The sequence below is a fragment of the Callorhinus ursinus genome, unplaced genomic scaffold (assembly GCF_003265705.2).
Source record: "Callorhinus ursinus isolate GAN/ISIS: 27379988/994484 unplaced genomic scaffold, GSC_fseal_2.0 scaffold22, whole genome shotgun sequence".
NCBI lineage: Eukaryota > Metazoa > Chordata > Mammalia > Carnivora > Otariidae > Callorhinus > Callorhinus ursinus.
In genome coordinates, this window is record NW_027397084.1 from 24,742,145 (window position 1) to 24,757,096 (window position 14,952).

The following is a 14,952-nucleotide window of genomic DNA, read 5'->3' on the forward strand; positions in this document are numbered from 1 at the left end:
GGGTTCCCCAGAAAGGAACTCTCCAAGCTTATCAGAGTTTTTTGGTTGTTAGTACCCTACTCCCTCATCTGCCCTAGTCTTTCCCCTCCTACTCTGGCTGGCTTTCTCACTAGGGAGGGGGATTCCAAGGGTCAGGGCATCCTAACCTTCAGGCTAATAAGGGACTTTCCATCCAACTCCTCTCATCTCATCTCCTTCCCTTCCCTCAGGCACATAACTGTCAGCAGTTCCCCGGCTGCATCCCTCGGACAACCTGCTGGCTCAGCTCTTCCCCAACTCAGGGTTCCATTAGACTCTTCACAAAGAGCTACTCTCACCTAGGAATACCCTCCTAGTCCTGTTGAAATGTAAGATCATACTTCTAGAGGGCCATTAGGTGAATTTAAGATAAATTTCATTGTAATCCCACAGCAGAATTCAGAAGTCCTTGTTTTTTTCTTTTTTTTAATCAAAGCTGTCAGATTTAAATTCCCCCCAAATAGCAAAAATTCAACACGATTAGTACTATACTTTAACAGTAATGAGAAATTATTTCAGAGGAACACAATTCTATAATGGAAACTACATTTAAAAAATATTTGTTTATAAATTTCATAATTAAAAAATCCATTTCTAATGTAGGTCAACTGTACAGAGTTGATATTTCTATGGATATTTTAAGCAAATAAAATGATTCTGATGCTCTTAAAGAACTGAAAATAATCTACTTGGTTCATTATTTTTTTCAAATACTTTTAGAAAGTATTACTTAAGGGGGGGGCGCCTGGGTGGCTCAGATGGTTAAGCGTCTGCCTTCAGCTCAGGTCATGATCCCAGGGTCCTGGGATCAAGTCCCGCATCAGGCTCCTTGCTCAGCAGGGACTCTGCTTCTCCCTCTCCCTCTGCCTCTCCCCCTGCTTGTTCTCTCTCTGTCTCTCTCGCAAATGAATAAATAAAAAAAAAAATCTTTAAAAAAAAAAACAACTTATTGGGGTGCCTGTGTGGCTCAGTCGTTAGGTGTCTGCCTTCGGCTTGGGTCATGATCCCAGGGTCCTGGGATCGAGCCCCGCATCGGGCTCCCTGCTGTGCGGAGGCCTGCTTCTCCCTCTCCCACTCCCCCTGCTTGTGTTCCCTCTCTTGCTGTCACTCTCTCTGCGTCAAATAAATAAAATCTTTAAAAAAAAAAAAAAAAGAAAGTATTACTTAGTAGTAGCCCAGGTTAGAGACTTTGATTAATCATTTTGTGTAAAATAACATCTATAATTGCCACAGAATAGCCAGATTATTGACAGACATAGAAAATGATTCTTTCTGAAATTATGTAATCATTAAAACATGTTTACAAAGCTGTGCAATGATATAGAACATCAGCTATCCCATCAGGTAAAAGAAAAACCAAGAAAAAACTATATGTACGTTATAAATATTACCATGATAAGATGCAAAATATACATGATTTTTTTCTACTTTTTTGTATTTTAAAAGTTGTATTGAATGCGAATACTTGAATACAAATAATCAGAAGAAATTGACCCATTTCAGACGTAAGAATTACAGCTGACCCTTTAACAACACAGGTATGAGCAGCATGAGTCTACTTACACATGACTGTTTCTGATAAATACAGTACAGTATTATGATGTATTTTCTCTTCCTTATGATTTTCTTAATAATCTTCTCTAGCTTACTTTATTGTAAGAATACAGTATATAATATATATAACATATAAAATATGTGTTAACTGCCTGTTTGTATTATCATTAAGACTTCTGGTCAACAGGCTATTAGTAAAGTAAGTTGTACACAGAGTTCTGACTGTACAGGGGATTGGCACCCCTAAACCCCACATTGTTCAGGGGTCAACTGTAGTGGCTCTCTTATCTCAAGAGTAATATAGACAGTGTCAGACATTTCTCAAGAATAGTTCTCTATCTTGGTAAATCTTTGAAAGGAAAGACAATTGCATGAGCCTCTTCTCTGAAAGCCATGATTCTGCCTCAATCACTATAGTGTCTACTGGAGCAGCCCATCGTGTACCTTATAAATAGTAAGGTACTCAATATATACTGGCTGGATTTTTAAAATGTCAATAAAGAGATTCTTAAAACACACCTTATTTACAATTATCCAGCATCTTTCTTTTGAAAAATTTATAAGCTCATAGCTCTTCAAAAAAATTTTTTTTCCTCTTTAAAAGTGATGAAATAGATGAAAGTTAATAATTGGACCATAAACTTAGAGCCAAAGCTATATAGTACAAAGATATGAGAACTGTCTTGAGACCAGCAGATGCTTCTGCCAAGGTGGGAAGACAGGGAGCCCTGGGCCCTTTTGATAGAGACCGGCATGGATGGATCTCTGAACACTGCTGAGCCCTTTTGCTCTGTGGATGGGAACTACAGTACCTATACCTTACAGAGCTCTTCTGAGAAGTGACAAATGTATATGAGAAAGTACCATACATGTTAGTTATTTTTCCTTACTATTTCCTTCTGATTATAAACATGTTAAGGGAGATTAATCAGAACAGTGTTTACTAATGGAAATAAACTACTAATGTCATTTGGGCTTTTAAACAGCTACATGATCTCATTTGACCTCACTGAACATCAATTTCCTCAAGTGTAATAAGAGAGTTAATCAGATTCTCTCTAAAATCCTTCCAGCTACAAAATTCTATGACTCTAATTCCTTCATTGCTTTAATTTATGAGGTAAGGGTAGGAACTGAAATGGGAGAGGGTTAGAAGAATTTTTTAAAACAAGTCATGGAAGCAGACTTCCTTTAACTAGTGTGATTTTTCTTGATACAAAGAAGCACCAATTACCCTGACTTCATTCACCATCACTTCCCACACCCACACATTTTTAAAAATAGCAGGACTACAAAATAGTTTGAGAGTATATTTACAGACACAGTAGTTAGTAGATGGCTTATGAAGTTTTCTATAGAAGAACTTAATTATCTCCAATACTGTTTGGCATGGGAATTGGGTTATAAAGAGCAAAAGAATAGAGGCTCATTCACCTTATGCCTGTGACAGTGACATGCCATAGACAGTGACAGGGATAAAAAAAATTCTTATTCAGAGTCCAACCTTGAAATCAGGTTTCAAGACCTCCACACCATTCCATGTAGAAATGGGCAACTTAATTTGAAATAGCTCACTGCATCTCAAAATCAAAGACACTTTCAGAACTTTATTGCAAGTTAATGTTTAACTTACACTGTTTGGGGTTATCAGTAGCTTAGTTGCTCACATAGGATTTTCTAGATTTCCAACAAAATAACTGCAAACTCGTAAGATAAAACCACAGTTCAATTCAAAATATAGTTATTGAAAAACTCATGTTATCATTTCATCCTATTCTATTAGCCTAATTAATATGTGCTCACAGTAGATTTGTGCTAAATTTGAACCACTAGAGATAGCTGATGAGGGAAATACAGTGTGACTGGCCCTAATTTCGTTTGTAGATTTCAGCATTAAGAATGAAGGTAAAAACAGCTTAGGTCAACCAAACAGGACAGCCACGGAAGCAACAATGACAAACCACCAAGTACTGTTTTGCTCCTTTTGCATCTGGGGAGGAGAGTCTGAGAAAACATGGGATGGTTTCCATTAGCTTTTAAAGGTCCAGGGTCTGTTTCTGCCTAATTTTAAGAAAACTTAGTATGGTAGTAATCTAAGATGTACAAATGGGAAACTTTTGATGAGCAGTGGAGGAAAGTAAAAATTTCCATGAATAGGAAAGGATAAAATGAAAAAGAACAAATGAGAAAGAAGAGTCCCTTTTCTCCCTTTCCATTCCAAAAGGGTAATTTGTTAGTGATTCTTGAAATGTCTGAACAATATGTTACTGCCATGTAATGACTGAGGAAAAAAAAAAATCTTGACTTTGTTTTACCAATGGGGACTGAATCAAACCTGTTAAGACCAGAGTCCTCTACCTGAGAAATGAATAACCAATTAAAATTAAATTAACTTCTTCAAATCAATACTTTTATCATTTGATTAGTTCAATATTTTTTAAACTGGGTGTTTTTCATTAATGCTACTAAATAATATAACTTTCTACAGAGAGAAGGATAAAGAGAGAGACTTAGGGGACCATAAAATGAATTTTCAGAAAGTTTAAGGGTAAAAGTGACCCTATTTTAGATTTTCTGGGACCATCACAATTTCAGTGATTCTGTCCCATTACAATTGTAAATCAGTAAGAAAACTTTTGGACCTGCAATCTGACAAAAAAAAAAAAACAAAAACAAAGTCATTAGAGATGGTTTAAGCAGCATCCAAAAAATCCTAAATTCCCCAAAGAATTAACCTTAGTTTTACATTCTGTGCAACAAAAGTGCCACACTTTTATTTTACCTAAGCTATCTACCAAGAAAAGATTTACATACAAGAAGAGTAATTTAAACTCACTTAAAAAAAAAAAAAACTAATGAAACGATCCTAATTTAATTTTTGAAGACATTAATTTAAAAAGAAACCTACCAACATTAGTTGGCATTCTAGAGCCTGAAAGTCCTAACTTTTCTTATTTTTTCTTTCTAAAGCACTTCTTAAAATTGCCTCTGGTATTTTTTAAATGTGCTCAGAAGTCCTAGGGCTCTGGCAGTTTTTTAACTAATAAAATAAACATAGCAATCGAGTACCTACAGTTCTGCTAACAGTATTGTTTGTATTCTAAGCCCTATCCACAGAGAAAAATATCCAGTATAAACAAATATTACTTAGATACCAGTGGCATCTCAAAGCAGCACACCCAAGTCTCAAAATGCAAAAGGGAGAAATTTTCCACTCCCACGGCGCATAACTTCCTGGTGAACCTCATGTCAGGCAAAAGAGAGAGAAATTGCCTCTGTTACCGTGAAGTTGGGGAGGAGGTGTGGGTGTGAAGCAAATCAGTAATTCGCTTTCCTCATTTTTTCACCATCTTTTTTTCCTCCACATATCTCTCTTTTCCATAATGTCTCTCCTTTCTCATATTCCCTGTGCTCAGCTCTTCTCTCCTTTTCTTCCATCCTCAATTTCAACAGAAAAGATAACTTCGTCCTTGAATCTCATTGCTTAACATCAGCCCCTAAACTTCACACAACACACACATGTAAACACTATGAATAATATTTTCAAAGTAATGCACAAATTAGGGCAAGAAGAGAGACTGGAGTGGGCTGGGGTTAAGGCTGGGAAAAAAAATTTGCCATTTGTGTCTACAATGCCCAAACTTCCAGCTGATAGAGAAGCCAAACTCTGTAGGAAGAAAGAAGCTTGTCCCAAGAAATGCTAGGATAAGGGAAGGCATAAAGGTCTATATAACCCTATGAGAATCAAATGAACCAGTACAGCCCACCTCACCATGCAGATGAAACCCATGGCAATGGTCACTTTTGATGCAATGATCACTTCCCAGGACTGAGGTGTCTCCTCTAAGTTTGGCTTTTGATTCTACAGCCCAAGGCTTAAAATTGAGGAAGGAAGACATACTGCTTTTAAGTCCCTGACCCTTTCCATGCAGACTCATCATATGCTATTCTTGCACATCTTTTTGTTGATTCTTAGCACTACTGATAAGTTATGCACTCTGCCTACACTTATCAGTCTCCCCTCACTTAAGGCCTACCATAAAATAAAACTGTGTTTTCTCAACTGCACAATAATAACTATAATTATATAGTAATAACCATAGCTATAGAGTCAAGATAATTAAAGAAACTCATACTTGTAAAGTGTTTAGAACAGTGTTTGGTAAGTGAAAGAATTATATAAAAATTTGTCAAATAAAATGAAAATAAAATAAATAATCTGTGAATACATATAGATTCAAATGACAAAAAATTCTGTATGATGGTAAAATAGACTTCAAACAGAAAAGAAGAACAAATGTCTTGATTTTGTCAGTACGTGTCATCAGTCCACCTGAATTACTAAGAGAGATTACCCAAGGAACCAGGCTTTATCTAAACATTTTGTATTTAACCAGTTCTGGCCTGGTCTTGAGATACTTGATTATCAGGGAAGAAATAAATCTATCTGTTGAAACCAGTTTACAAAATGGAAGTGTGAGAGTTCACCCTTAGTCTGAAATATCCTATATCTGACTATTCAGCATTGTAGTCATTTGAATTTTTTATGCATTATTTAGATAATATTATTTAAGAGGCTTCATTGTATATTCTAAAAAAGGATAGAGTTTCAAGTTAAATATTTGGACTAGGGCAAAAGAACTTATTTTCCCTTGGAGGTGGGGCTATAATGAGATGAAAAGGACAGCTGTAAAGTTGTAAAACTTGAAACAGAAAAAGGCAGAACAAAAGATAGGACAATATGGAAGGATAGACAATGATGAGAAAATAAGGTCAGTTTCATGAAATCAGACTGTTTACCATGCTTATAATATGTGAATAAATAAAAGATATAATGAGATTAAAACTTATTCTAAACAGGGAACAAAATATACCTCAAATATGGAGTTACATATGTGAACGGTATAAAATGACCCCATGAAAATAAAAAACTGGTTTAAACTTTATCTTCTCTATTTAAAAACCACTTTTAAGATAAAAATATTTTAAAAATACATTTGGAGTCTCAAAGATAAATTAGCAAAAAACTGTAAATTATATGCTTTTATTTTTCTATTAACATTTAGCAAAAAGTGTAGCTACTTTTCCATGATCACTGGAAATATTAATTTAGAAGCCTATAAGACAGCTAAGCATATTAAAAATTATTTCCACAGACTGATTTCATAAATTTAATACCCAGAAATTTTTAAACAATTCAGCAGATGTTCTCTAGGTGATAGTAATAATGTTAAGCTTTAAAAAAGAAACATGTGACTTTTTAAAAAACATGTACATCGTTTACAGTAAAATTAAATTCCACTCATAGCAATTCAACGAATATAATTAGTTTTTTATGAAAACAAATCTTTGAATCCTTGTTTAATAAGTATTAGTAATGATAGTTTTAATCTACACAAATGGAACTGAAAGATTTTCAAAAGTTTATTATGTTAAAAATATGTAGTGTTGAGGTGTTAAGCTTCTCTAAATTTTAGCAGCATACCTCGAACTTTTGCCAGAAGAAAAGTAGACTTCCCCACTAAGCAAGACATTTCCATTACTCCTATATTAAGAAGCCACACCCCATACAACTAATGACAGGAAAGCATTTCAATTCAAACCTCTAACACTATCCAGCCTGAAGCAAAGTTTTAAAAAAAAGATGCAAAAATAAAACACAACTCACATTTTCAAAGAAAGGAAACTCTTGCTAAATAAGTAGCAATTATGCTGAAGAATTTATATGCCAAGCACGACTGAATGTAAAAACACCAGAGCAGTCAACCATAGCTTTAGCACTTTGAGTATGATTAACAGAATGAACTTTCAAAGGTCAATTAAATGTCAACACATTTTAAAGAGATATTCTTCTTAAATCTGGTCAATGTATAATAGCACCTCATAATTTAGGGACACTCTTCTTAATTTAAGTGTAATGTGCATATGATACATATACATACAGATGCAAATTTACATGTCACCAACCAGATTACTATGGAAAGTCATCTAGTGTCTATCCTAGAGTTTGACTATTTTAATGTTTTTCAATTTATGAAATAATAAAAAGAAAATATAACTGTATTTAACATATAGCACTATCCAATGAAGATGAAATGTAAAATTTTAAATGCTAAGACTTAAGGTTTATCTAATAACTGATCCTATTTCTTCCATCATAGGAAGTCATTCACAAGATAACTCTTTTTTTTTTTTTTAATGCAACATCCTGCTACCTAATTCACCCCCAATAACCTTCCCTGAATGCTATGGTTAAAAAGCTTACCAAAAAAGGTACATGGCATTCAAAAATTGCCAAGTTTAGCATTAGAGATCTGTAGGATAGAGCAAGTCCTGAAGGCACTGAGTGTCCATTCCTGACATTTTCATCCAAGAACTCAGTAAGAGTTCTATCCCACATAAGGAAGGCCAGGTTGTCTCAGAGCCTCAGAATTAGAAGGGACCACCGTCATCTGACCCAAAACTTTCTACATTCACAGCTCAGAAAATGTAGAACCACAAAGGTAGAGCAAATTGGCTTTGCTCCCTTTAGTAGACATCAAGTCTTTAAAACATATTAGTCTGGTGCTTTCTTTATCAAATTATGCTATATGTTTTCTTCTTTAGGACTTTAAGACCAGGTTATAATTGACCAAATAGTTGTGGCTACCACTGGAATTCAGAACAAGATGGAATCTTTAAGGAATTGATGATCTGGGAAGGCTCCAAGGAGGAGTTGGAAACTGAAGAATGGGTAGAATCTAGGTGGTTCAAAAGGAGGCATCACTAATGAGGCAAGCAATATGGGCTAAGGCCCAGTGGTGAGTGAGTAAGCCATGTTGTAGGAACAATGGGGAGAATATATTTACAGTAGGATGGGACACTGTTTTTAAGGCCACCATATAGACCAGGCAGAGGAGGTTCAATTTGACATGGGGACACACAGAATGTGATGAAAGGCTTTTGAATTTTAAGAAAAATGATGTAAAGATAGCAAAGGCTAGCCTTGCAATAGGTTTGCAAGAGAATGGAGGTGGGGAGAAGAGAAAGATTTGACAGGCCTCATAGGGGTCTGTCTGTCTACTAATGTTGATATTTTACAGGACTGTAAGGAAAAAGTGAGCTAATGAGAGACAAAGTACTTTGAAAAGTAGAAGAGCTCTAGAAAGTAAAGGTATTTTTCAAAGTCAGGGGGGCAGTGGTCTCTCTCATCACAATGCCATGTTTTGATGGCATACACTTCTCTGAAAAGGCAAATTTGGAGTTGGATTCTGGATCTGTCTCTTTGGGGTCAGAGACAGAAATCTCACCCCTTCAAAAACTGCAAAGGCTGGATGCCAAGAGGAGAGACAATTGCTACCCCTAAGCTACTGCAAGGTTGAGGATCACAGATACTAAAATCCAAAGCCAGGATTAACATTTTGAGGCAGACTACATAATCAGTGTTTCTCAAAGTGAGTCCAAAAATAGTATATCAAGTGGTATGAAAAGGGGGGAGGGCAGAGGAGACAGCACCTGAGCCAGGGTGATACATGGGGAAACCTAGGTTACTAGCAGGGCCTCAGTCTGCCTCCTTCCCTTGTCCCTTTCCCCTCTGCTCAATAATTACTATTTAGTGGTGTGACCTTCCCTTGCATCCAGAGTGACTTATCTCCTCCTGCGTTGTCTTCCTCTCTTATCCCTCTTCTACAGCAACTCTCCAGGGCTAAAAAAGAAATTTTAAAAAAGTTACTATAATAAATTAAAAGTACATCTATTGAATATATACTGAGTGACAATTACTATCTGTCACTAATTTGTATATTATATAATTCCCAAAACAACTCCTATGAGGCAGGTACTATTTTCCTCATTTTCCAAGGAAGGAAACTGAAGCTTACAGGGTCAAGGATGCTGCTCAAAGTCACCTGGGTAGTAAATGGCAAAGCCAGGATTTGAATCAGGTGTGGCTGACTCCTTAGCCTACGCTTTGAACTTCTCTCTTAAATTCTCCCCTTTTTCTTCAATAAACATGAAAATACTGAAATGTTGGGGATTTTATGGATACAGAGATTACAGGAGCATTATACAGGTTTGTAGACGAAAGTTTTAACAATACACAATGGCCTGGGTTCTGCCATACAGTGCCAAATTATCAGCTTTAGAACTAAAATAATCAAATATGAGTGTTAAACTATGTTGAAGGGATAGCTTTCCATTCGGCATTCCAGCTCTGTTCCTTCTCAGGCCTTCTGTCCCTTGGGGTGTATTCTCAATTATTTGCCTGAAACCTCATCTCCTTACTTGATGAGGAGGTGGCTGGAGGAGAGGGTGGTGGGAGTATCCCATAGAAGAAGGCATCTCTTGGCCTTGTGCTCCAAGACTGCCTCAACTCTGCTTGTATATGGTATCTTGGCTTGCTTGTAGAAGCAGTTCATGAGGGGCTCCCTGGCCACAGCTAAGAGATGAAGCCAATTCTGGTGCCGGAGGGGAAGTGATCAGAGCAGTGAGCATGGGGGGGGGGGGGAAGGGGTACTTTTTAAATGTTCCTGGGGAAAGCAACCGTTGCCATTAAACATTGACAAGAAAACTCTTAACATTAATTCTTGAAATTTAGTGTGATTCTCACTTTGGGAGGAGCTTGTTAAGAATACAGACTCTAGGTTCTGCTCACAGACATTCTGCTTCTTTAAGTGTAGGGAGTTGCCCAGCAGTCTGAAGTTTTGTAGGTGCTACAGAAGATTCTGATACAAGTGGTCGAAGGACCACACTCTCAGATGAACTGCTCTAACCCTCTGCAAGGCTGCCCAACCAGCAAACTTGCTGTGAGGAGAATGCACATTCTACAAAGACAGCTTGTTGTTCAAATATCAGTGCTATGTTTTAGGTTGAGTAGTCACTTTTAAATAAGGCCAAGAGGCTTTCCAGAAGTTTCCAGGCTTACAAATGTTGAGGACTTACTTTCCTTGTCAACAAATAGACTATTACAGAGACCCCTTAGGAAAAACAGAATATCTTATACATGATGTAGTCCACATAGGATCCATCTGCACACATAGCATTTGTCTAGAGTGAAGACCTTGGAAAGATGTTATTTCCAGTGCTTATTTTATATTTGGTATAAGATTAGAGGTAATTTTTCTCCCTGCAGACTTAGTTGATTTCAAAAGGTATACTTTTTTTCACACAACTGTACTAAAAGGTTTATTTCATGTTATTTTAACAATGAGTTTAAAAATCGGATATCACTCAAGTGAAATATAATGGTTATGATTAGGCCATTTAATTAGACATTCAATCGCAATGCAAATAGCTACTGATAATTCAAGAAACATACCTTTTCAAAGGTTTGTGATCTTCAAAGAAAGCTAGGTCATAAAATGTATTATGTTAAATCAATATTGCTATCTTTCTCCTGGAAGCCCTATCAACTGTCTTTGTCTCTTTCCAAATCTGTATCCCTAATTTTAAAATATAAACTTTCAGGATAGATACTGGAATTCAGTTCAGTTTTTCTGCCAGTTTTCTCTGATACCTTTTTTCTTCCCCCTAAAGCATGGTAATTCTAAGGATGGGCGAAAAGAATTTTAAATTATTTTTATCTAAGCACTGGGTATTTTATCCAGCAAATATTAATGGAGTGTAGTTGTGCATTTACATTAAAAGAAATCAGTTTTTGTTGTTATAAGCTCCATGAGAAGAGAAAACCCAGTGGAGCACCTGACTCCTAGAAGGCACGCTCATGAATAGTGAAAAAACTGGGAAAATTTATCATTGAGAGAACAAAACAATTTCTCCTGTATTCAGTATTGACCAATAAACATTTAATAGTTGAAAGAGTTTTGGTTAGGGAAAATGCTTGATTTCACTTTTTGGTGAAAAAAAATGGGCAGGTTATTATTATAACCAAAAGTTAACACTCCATTGTATTACAACACAACCTGTGATGAAAATATTCCAATACCATTCCCCGACCAAACCTTTAACATTAATAATTTATCCAAATTATACATGTCACTAACACATCCCAACAAAGATTATGTAAGTGAGCCATCTTGGCGTGATACTGAACATAGCAGCTATTTTCAATCCTTCATTAAAATTAGATCAAGATGTACTTGCATTATGTGTTACTGTTCTTGTAAGGAAGATTTACATTAGTTCGAGATTTACTTTGGTTGTAAATGACATTTTCTTTTCCTTTGTGAGAAGTTAGAGCCCACTCCCCCACTGCCCTCCACATAAAAGTTTTCAGTAGAAAGAAGCAATACAGAAAAATAACAACAAAACACCTGCCCTGTTTACTCTCTCCTATGTATAATAAAAGCCTTGTTCTCCCCCTAAACTGAATCCAGAAGGGATAAAGGGATCGCAGGAGGCACCTGCCACTTCACCCTGAAGCTTGGTTCTCTGTCCCCAGCCTGGCTCCTACTACTCCAAATGCTGCAGCAAAGTAGATCAGTTTTAAGAAGTGTTTTTAAACAATGGGTAATTATTGTTCACTGAAAAAAACCAAACCAAAACAAAACAAAACGACTCCCAAACCTTCCGATATTACTGTTTGAAAACATCAGACTTAAAAGTTACTTCTCTGTAGGCTGAAAGGTGAATCCAGGCGCCTGTAAATATATCCTGGCCTACTGGTTCATAACTCTTGGACCAGGTTGAGGCCCAAGGAAAATCTCAAACCGAGATGGATTTAAAAAACGGGAAGACACCAGAGATCACGTAGCTCTAGCCTCACGTATCACGGATGAGGAGATCTAAGTGGTTAAGTCACTTGTCCAAGGTCAGGCAGAGCCAGTTACAGGCAAGGCTGGGGCGCGACCTTCTAATCTTTCCACCTCCCAACCCCCACCCTGCACAGGCCCTCAGGAGCCCCGGCTCCTAAAAGGTTCCCACCGATACGGTTCACAAGCCAGCGGCATGTCAGCGACTCTTAAGCAATCGCACTTACATTTGTTCTCCCCGCCTGCTCCAAAAAGTATTAAAGGCGCTCTCCTTGCCTTCTTCCCAAACCCAGATGCCCCAGACAGCTTAAACCCCTCGCGCCCAGAAAGTCAACTCACCCGCAGCCCCCGGCGCGGGCGCCGTCGGACGTACTCTGGCCCTCCCCGCAGTCGCCGCGGCCCGGGCTGACGACGAGTCCAGAAAGTCACCGGCGGTGACCGCGGACGCCAGGGGCGGGCCGCGCCGTGTCGCGCCGCCCCGCGGAGGCGCCGCAAACTTTTCCCGGCTCGCAAGTTGCCGGGCTCGGCGGCCGCGGACGGACTTCCTTCCCCGCTGCGGGAGCGAGGGGGCGCCCCTTCCCCGGGCGGGGGCCAAGCCCGCCGGGAGGGGGCTGGGCGAGGCGAGGGATGGTCAAATAGGGGCCGGGGAGCGCAGGCGCCCGCAGTCTGAGGCGCGCGGGGCCGGAGCCCGGCCGCATTGTCTCCGCGGCCTCGGACCCAGCCCCGGCGGCGGCGGCGGCACGAGCGGGCGCGGCCGGGAGTTGCCGTCCCGAATCTGCCGCCCCCTTTCGCCGCCGCCGCTCACCGCGTTCTTTGTGTGTCTCTAGCCGCCCTCGGGTCTCTTCGCCGCTCGCCTGACAGCTGATGGGCTCGTCACGCTGGGTCCCGCGTCTTCCCAGCCGCCGCCAGCGGAGCCCGGCCCGGCCAAAGGAGGAGGACTGAGGAAGAGCGTTGACAGATGCTGTCTTGGAGCGGCCGCCACCGGGGGGAATCTGGGACTGCCCTAGGGGCGGCCGGCGACCAGCCCCGGCCCCGCTCTACCCCTTCGAGACCCCTTCCGCGCCGGGACCCTCCCGTCCTCCCTCCGGGGCGGCCCGCCCGCCCGCCCAGCTCCGGTCCAGCGCCCGGCGCCCTGGTCGGCAGCTGAGCGCGCTCGGTCAAGAATCCTGGGGAACCCGCCCCGCCCCCTGGCTCCCGCACCCTCCAATGATCTTGGCCTACAGGGGGTAGTTCCATCCAATCAAGTGTCGGAAGGCCCGGCCAGTCCCGAGAGTGTAGCCAATGGAACACGACTCCGGCAACACACCCGCCCTGATCCACTGGGAACAAACCTCTCTGAGCCCTGAGGTGGGACCCTGATCCCGGCGCCCAGAGCAAGTCAAGTCCGGCGGGAGCTGTGTCACAAAGTGAGAGGCTATCGAGGCAGGTCTGGTGCTTAAATTACTGTGTAATATATAAGGTATTGAGGAAAATGGGAACGCAGGACGTACTACTTTTGTAGGTCACCTAAATCCCTACCCCGAACTTTTAAACTCCTTTTGTGGCGAAAGTTCATATGTGAAAGAAAACTGCCCAAACACGTTGTAGCGCTATTGACTGTTCAAATTAAGGCCTTTACTTTTAGAACATTGCTTTAAAGTGTCTAACCGGACCGCATTCAGGTTGGTGCATTTGTATTAATGTTTGCCAGAACACCAGGTATCTGAAACAGAGGTTAGTGTCTATCCTGCTCTAAAATGCAGGTGGTCATGGCCCTGCCAACTTTTTTCTTTCTAAAAGAAAATTGCTTTCAAGAGTCAAAATGTAGTTTTATATACAAATCATCTGTACTGTGAACTTTATTTCTGTAATAAAGTCACACATGATCTTCAGTGGAGGTTGGATAAAATAGCTGAATAGAAAATTATAGAGAGAGGGAGAGAGAGAAAGGACTTGAGTAAGCCACTTGCTCTATATAAATGACTAGCTGTTAATCACAATGCTTTGCAAACAATAGTCACTCTGTAGTTTATTTGATATGGATAGGATTACTTAGCTGTTGTTACTGTGGGTCACATAAACTTTATTGAGCTCTTTACTGAAAATGGACTACACCGTGATTAAAAGAGTTTGTAGTAACACGTATTTGCATTTATTAAAATCAAATCATACTTCTTTGTATTTTAAATCACTGTTGTGTCAGGCATAGACCCCATGCCTAAATTTTGTCAAAAGATCCAGATTCTGGACTGACCTTGAGCAAATCTCTTAATGACTAACTCTGTTATGAAAAGACAATATCCCCAACTCGGCATGCCTCATCAAAGTGCTATGAGATCCAACCAAGATAGCGTTTGTTAAGATTTTGTGAGACATTGTGCCAAGGGCACAGCAGCCTTAAATGTGTATATACTTCTCTGCTTTTCTACAAGCAAGGATCAAGGTGCTTGCCTACTAGCAGCCCACCGGTATTTCCTTTGCACATTTTTCCAACTTGAAATATTTTTTGATCCCATCAATTTTCCCACAACTTAGGTATGAATTAAACTCCAGCTTCTTAATTCTAGAGCAAAGCAACACTCCCAAGCTCGCTTTCTTTCTTTCCTTTTTTCTTTTTCTTTTTTCTTTTCTTAATTTTTCTTTCTTTCTCTTTCTTTCTTTCTTTCTTTCTTTCTTTCTTTCTTTCTTTCTTTCTTTCTTTCTTTCTTTCTTT

The 14,952-nt window shown here is 39.4% G+C and overlaps 2 long non-coding RNA genes across 4 annotated transcripts in view; one reads left to right on the forward strand and one right to left on the reverse strand.

Moving 5' to 3' along the window:
* Nucleotides 1–8,990: 8,990 nt before the first annotated feature.
* Nucleotides 8,991–12,733, reverse strand: LOC141374814 (uncharacterized). The gene is made up of 2 exons (XR_012381949.1): nucleotides 12,600–12,733; nucleotides 8,991–9,256 (listed from the first exon to the last, which is right to left on the reverse strand). It is a non-coding gene; the product is annotated as an uncharacterized lncRNA (long non-coding RNA).
* Nucleotides 12,734–13,548: 815 nt separating this feature from the next.
* LOC141374812 (uncharacterized) overlaps nucleotides 13,549–14,952 on the forward strand; it is a 138,548-nt gene continuing 137,144 nt past the window's right edge. For all 3 annotated transcript variants that reach the window (XR_012381948.1, XR_012381947.1, XR_012381946.1), the window contains exon 1: nucleotides 13,549–13,686. This is a non-coding gene — a long non-coding RNA (uncharacterized lncRNA). The remainder of the gene's footprint in view (nucleotides 13,687–14,952) is intronic.